The following is a 7,500-nucleotide window of genomic DNA, read 5'->3' on the forward strand; positions in this document are numbered from 1 at the left end:
GCCTGATACAGATAGAAAACTACTATAAAATAACGACAGTTGGACTAAGAAAGTAGTCAGAAACAAAAAGTGGAAAACTACTATATGTAATAAAGCAATACGAGTAAAGGAAAATGCCTTTCTCTATACATAAAGAAGCGACAAAATACAAAGCAGAAACAAACTACACTGATAAACTGACCTTAGATGACAACATAGCAGAAATGGTAAAAGAGACAAAAAACATGAAACAGAATTACAAAACATACTAAAAAAGAAATGGAGAGAAAAATCACTCCAAGGTCAATATCCTGCAAGACTTGACAGGGAGGAAGTGAGCCTCAGTAAAAGCCAGCAACGGCTCAAAAGCTCTGGACTAAAGCTGAAACGGAAGGACTGATTCTCGCTGCACAAGACCAATGCCTGACTACGAACAATTATAAAAGAAAAATAATGGAAACAGGCCCTAAAACAAAATACAGCACAATGAGGCAGTTGGCCACATCGTCTCTGGCTGCCCAGTCCTTGCCAAATCCGAATATATATACAGACACGACCGAGTAAGTAGTTACATCACTGGACAATATGCCAACACTACATGATAAAGGCTGACAATAGATGGTATAAACATGTGCCAAACAAAGTATAAGACAACCAGGCCACAATCATCTGGGATATGCCGGTTCAAATCAACAAGCAAATAAAAGCTAATCGTCCGGACATAATAATCAAGGATTGGGGAAAAAATCACCAGTTTACTGATAGACATTGCAGTCTCTTCTGGCCAAAATATTGTCCAAAAAGAAGTGGAGAAATTTTCAAAATACAAAGACCTCGAAATTGAAGTATTCAAGATGTGGGACATGAAGGTGAAAACAACATCAATAATAATTGGAACATCAGGCATGATAAAAAAAAACATATTAAGGAAAACGTTGATGTTATACCTGGACCCTCAACACTACACACTATCAAAAAATAACCCTGCTAGGAACAGCCCACATCCTACACAAGACACTATCAATTCAATAGAATAACCCAAATAAAACGATCCACAAACACAAGACACATTCTATACAGTAAATATGTAATAAAATAAACAGTCCCACAACATGTCCTCTACAGGTCGGATACCCAACAGAAGAACACAACTTGTATTACACACACAGCACACAACTTAAATACTAATACAACAAAAGTCTGCAATCAAACCCCTTAACAAAACAAGCTGATGCAATACAATACTGGGAAGAGTTTGTACTTCCCGAACAACAAAAAAGAACAAGAACACGCAAGAATCCGCAAAAACAATAAAACAATAAAAGAAAACTATGTCTTAATGTAAGCCATCTCAGGAAACTGAAAGATTTTTCTTGTATGGTGTATATATATATATACAAGAAATAGCTTCCCCTAGATGCACCACCCCAGCAACATGTGCATAAAAATGTATACATATGTGCTTTAAAATGTAAACATTGCAATATTTCTATAAGAAAACTGCAAACCTGTGAGTAGAATTTTAAATTTTAATTACTTATACATCCATGTTTATACAAGACTTCTACAAATATGCACATAGCTATTTCTTCTCGGTCTCTCGATGATACATCAATAATAATTATAACTACGAAAGAAATATCAAGACACGTCCATGGGCGGTGTTAAATTAAAAAAAGCAAACGCTGTAAAAACGGACCCAGGACCCATAACAAAACCAACCAAATGAGAAAGAACGGTGGACAGATAACCATAAATACTATGAAATAGTTGGTTTATGATTTACACACACTACTATGAAACACTCCTCCTAAAAAAATACAGGAATAAACCCATACTGTAAATACCCAACAAAATGAACAAAGCCCACAACACGTAGGGTAGAAGACCGATACCCGACAGAAGAGCACAATCTACCCTGCACAAACAATACACAGTACAAAAACTAATACAACAGAAGCCTCAAACCAAACCCCATAAGAAAACATACTGATGCAATACAAAATCCACTCCCCAAACAAAATGCAACGTACACCAGCCCACCAGCACAAAGGAAGGCAAAGGCAGGGTATCAGTTCAGAAATAGCAAGGGAAAAATTAACCATTTGCTCTACATGGATGAGCTGAAGCCTTTTAGTAAGAATGAAAAAGAGGCACATTCCTTGATACAGACTGTAAGACTCTTCAGCAAAGATACAGGGATGGAATTTAGCATTGATAAGTGTGCAATATTAGTCATGAGAAGGGGACAGGTAACCAACAGCGAAGGCATCCAATTACCAGATAGCCAGACATTGAAACCGTTGAAAGGAGGAGAGAGTTATAAGTATATAGGAGTATTATAATCTGATAGAGTACTAACTATAGAAATGAAAACGAAAATTGAGAAGGAGAACATCAGAAAGGTGCGGAAGCTAATGAAGTCAGAGCTAAATGGCCCGAATCTAGTGAACGTTGTAAATACTTGGGCAGTATGATTACTTAGATACTCGGCAACTTTTGAAGATGGGACAAAAGCTGAATTAGCAAAGCTAAACAGAAGAACTAGGAAGGAATTCAATATGAATGGAGGGCTCCACCCAAGATCAGGAGTAGCAAGATTATACTTACCTAAAAAGGAAGGTGGAACAGAGTTAATATCAGTAGAAGACTACGTGAGGTTAGCTCGAGCATATACCTCCTAAGTAGGTAATAGTGAAGAAAGTTTATTAAAAGCTGCCAGAGCAACAGCATGACATAGGGAAACCAAAAACCTAACGAAGTTAAAAACCAGAAAAATGAACAGAAATTATCTGACTGGCCGGAGAAGGATTTGCATGGTAGATTCTCAAAGATAGTTGCAGCAAATAGTTATAGTGAGACACGGTAATGATAGCAGAAAGGAAGGCTGAAAAGAGAGAGAGTTAGTTGCAGCACAAGATTAAGCATTAAGGGCTAATTGGATAAAAGCCGAGATTGACAAAAATTAAGTAGATTCCCAATGCAGGTTATGCAAATCAAAAGAGGAAAGCATTACTCATGTAGTAAGTGAATGTAGCATACTGGCACAGAAGGAATATAAGAAAAGACATGACAATCTAGGGAGAGTAACCACTGAGAATTATGTAGAGAACTAGGATTTGAACATACTGATAAATGGTATGAATATGAACCTAGTAAAGTACTAGAAAGTAAGAAATATAAAATGTTGCAGGAATTTAACATTCAAATTGATAGAGTAACAGAAGTTAGAAGGCCTGATTTAGTATTTGTAGATAAAGTACTTGTAGATAATAGAAAGTGCCAGATAATTGACTTTACAGTCTCAAATGATGAAAAAGTTAATGAGAAGTATAGAAAAAATAGCAAATTACCAGGACCTAGCCATTGAATTATAGAGACTATGGAAAGTTCGGGTAAAAAGTATCCCAGTAGTTATAGATGCATTGGGAACTATCCCTAAATATTTGAACAGATGAATAGAGGAATTAGTCACAAAACCTAGTTTAATACAGCTCCAGAAAACAGTGTTATTAGGGACAGCTAGGATACTTAAGAGGGTTCTTGGCATCTAAGGTTACTTGTTATAATCCGATGTTAGAATATTTTTCCTTTTCCAACAATTTAATCTGTTGTGTGTGTATGAAAATAATAATAATAATAATCCTTTGTACTAAAGGCACAAGGCCTGAAATTTTGGGGGAGAGGACCAGTTGATTACATTGACCCCAGTGTTTCACTGGTGCATAATTTATCAACCCCGAAAGGATGAAAGGCAAAGTCGACCTCAGGACGTAAATATAGACGAAATACAGCTAAGCATTTTACCCGGCGTGCTAACGATTCTACCAGCTCACAGCCCTAATAATAATAATAATAATAATAATAATAATAATAATAATAATAATAATAATAATAATAATAATAATAATAATAATGATAATAACAACAACAACAATAGCAATAACAATAACAATAATAATAATAATAATAATAATAATAATAATAATAATAATAATAATAATAACACTATGGAATAACAACAGAAAAAAGATGGTATAAACACACGCCAGAAAAGGTCACAGAAAACGAGAAAGTAACCATACTCTGGGATATGCCAATACACACAGATAGAGAAATTAAGGCAAATAGACCAGATATAGTTGTCAAAGATCATGAAGGAAAAAAATGCTTTCTAATTGATGTATCAATACCAGCAGATGACAACGTTTCTCGAAAAGAAATGGAAAAACTTTCAAAATACAAAGACCTGGAAATAGAGGTAACTCGAATGTGGAATCTAAAAACAGAAACAATTCCTATCATAGTAGGTGCCTTAGGTATAATAAAAAAATATTCAGACAAATACATAACAAAAACACCAGGACTTACAAATATATATAACTTACAGAAAATTGCACTACTGGGCACTGCACACACCCTACGCAAAACACTTTCAATAGAGTAACCATAAGAGCACCACAGCAAACCACAGCACATACCCAAGGCGCACAGAGCTGCGCTCGGTAGTGAAGTGAAAGCACGTTATAAAAATAAAACTACTGAACAATAATAATAATAATAATAATCAGGCAGTGGCTCTCATGGCTTCTGATCGTAATTGATTGGAAGTGTTATCATGTACATTGTTTTGTCTTGGTATAAAAGATGGGCTACAGCAAATATTCTGCTTAATGCCGCAGGTTTGCTTGTCAGTTGTTTGACCTTAACCAGTTGAGCATGTCCCTTGGTGGCTGACGATATGTGCATCTCTGATCATGAGCAGAAGTAGTGGGGGAGTATCATAGCCATGTGTTGAGAGGAATTCTTTGGGGTTTGGATAATTCACTTTTGGAAACATGGGTGTTTTGTTCAACATCCTTAAACAAACCTTATTCAGGGACCTTTTGAGCGGGATGGGCTACTCGACCTGAAGAAAATTCTAACTGGGCCCCACCTGCGAGGTCATGCACTGTTTATCTTGATGTGAGATCACCATGTCGCGCACATATGGTTGTGATGCATGTGCCTGGTGTACCCTTATGAGACGGGTAGTAATGATGGGTATAATGGGCTTCGTATATTTTACCCCAGTGTCACGTTGATGGCATACACTGCTCTCTCACTCAATAATAATAATAATAATAATAATAATAATAATAATAATAATAATAATAATAATAATAATTATGGTTGACTGGAAAGCCGCTTTGGTCGTACGTTTAGATTAAGGTGGGTGCCTGCAAAAGCCTCACAAATCTATTCAGACGTGTTCAATTGTCATACATGTACCGACGGGATTTCCCGAATGTGCGAGTGTAGACATGGACGAACCGCATTGAGTCATGTAGGTCGTATCTTGACAGAGCATTCAGTAGGCCCGTGGATAAGGATAGTATGAGTTGTCCACTTTTCGAAATTGTCGGGTACACAGACCATAAATTTATGATCTTGCACGTAGTAGTAGTAGTAGTAGTAGTAGTAGTAGTAGTAGTAGTAGTAAGAAGCTTGCTTCCCAACCACGTGGTTCCGGGTTCAGTACCACTGCGTGACACCTTGGATAAGTGTCTACTGTAGCCTCGGGATAATTAAAGCTTGCTTTCTGAGTGGATTTGGTAGGCAGAAACTGAAAGAGGCTCGTCCTATCTATGTATATATGTTTATATAGGGAGAATTCACAAAAAACAAAAGACGAAGACAGGTGGTGTAGAAAACAAATAGATGTATAAGTATAACTCTCGGGAATTGAAAAAGTCATTAATGTTTCGAGCCTAAGCTCTTCCACAAAAGGAACACAGAAAGAAACAAGCAGAGAAAAAAGATGTGTGTAGTGGTTAGAGATCTATCATACCTATTTGTGTGTGTGTCTTTGTGTCTGTCTGTCCCCCATCACCGTTTGACAACCGGTGCTGGTGTGTTTATGTCCCTGTAACTTAGGCGCTCGGCAAAAGAGGTAGATAGAATGAGCGCCAACCTGAAAAGTCAAGTCTTGGGGTTGATTTATTCGGTTAAAAAATTCTCCAATGCAGTACTCCAGCATGGCCGCAATCAAATGACCGAAACAAGTAAAAGATAAAAGATCGTCGTCGTCATCATCATCGTCATCATCATCATCGTTATTGTCGTCATTTGTATCCAATGAGAAAAGACGTTCAATTTGTAGTCACGTGGCATTTTGCTTTGTTTGGTCTGGTTTGGTCTGGTTTGGTTTGGTTTTCTTAACCAGGGTAACTGGAAGAAAAAAGTTTTCCTTTTAAATATTAAAGCCTTCTGTCACGTTTCTAGTTATTTCTCGCATACTTTTAGAGGGAAATGGTGACTCATTTTCAGACATTTTTAACACGCTCGCGTGTATGTGAGTGAGCGTGCGTGTGCGCGTTTGCATTCGTATGCATGCATGTGTGTATGTGCGTGCGTGTGTGTGTGTAAATATGTATGTGTAAATGTGTGTGTGTATCAGTGTGTTTGAGTATGACAGTGTATAAGTGTGTCTGTGTGAGGGAGTGTGTGTGAATGTGCACGTTTGCGTTCGTATGCATGCATGCATGTGTGTGTGTGTGAGTATGTGTGTATATGTGTGTGTGTGTAAATGTGTATGTGTATGTTTGCGTTCGTATGCATGCATGTGTGTTTGAGTATGATAGTGTATAAGTGTGTCTGTGAGAGAGAGTGTGTGTGGATGTGCATATGTTTGCGTTCGTATGCATGCATGCGTGTGTGCGTGTGTGTGTGTATGTGTGTCTGTGTCTGTGTGTTTGTATGTGTGTTGTGTGTGTCTGTGTGTGTTTAAATTCAACCTAAAATCGTTACTTCTCATCAGAAAGTCACTGCATCCCGAAAAGCTGAAGTGAATATAACAACACAAAAAGAAAGAAATCAAAGTAAAACGAAACCCAACCGCTTAATTACACTGGAAAACATCAGCATCTTACAATAAGGAATAATGATATTTTTTTTTCTAGTGAGAGAGAGAGAATATTAATATTGAAGCAGATCTTCGTAGCCAAACAACAGTAACAATGCACTCTTGTAAATTCATTCTTTGCCGAATGGCCCTACGTGCGAATGGTAGCAGCACATGACCAATGAGCGCACATCTCTATGGAAACCTTCCAAAAGTGACCAACAAAATCACGGAATGACGTCTCCACATATCAGCTCAATGCATGCAGCACGTGGGAGAAGAAGGATCAGAACTTGCATTCCGAGTCCCACTGGATGGAACCAGCAATGGAGGGAGACATTATCTGTCATTTATCAACAACCTGAAGGAGGACATGAAGGGTACAGGATTGGTCTCTGTCTCCAAAATGAATGTCTTGATGATGGATCGAGATGCATAGTGAAAGAGCTTTGTCATCGAGAACCAGTGGGAGCCCGACAAAGTGAAATGCTTAAGAACAAGCAAGTTTTGAATATAGGCAAACTCGCCGAGAGAACATCTACTTGGCAAAATTTTTATGGTCTAGAAAAATTTGAATTTATCAGTAGCGTCTGACGCGGAATGTGAGAGTAAAGAGGAGGAAGGTACCGCTCTCAAGT

Source organism: Octopus bimaculoides, chromosome 24 (assembly GCF_046866305.1).
Source record: "Octopus bimaculoides isolate indiv1 chromosome 24, ASM4686630v1, whole genome shotgun sequence".
Classification (NCBI taxonomy): Eukaryota; Metazoa; Mollusca; class Cephalopoda; order Octopoda; family Octopodidae; genus Octopus; species Octopus bimaculoides.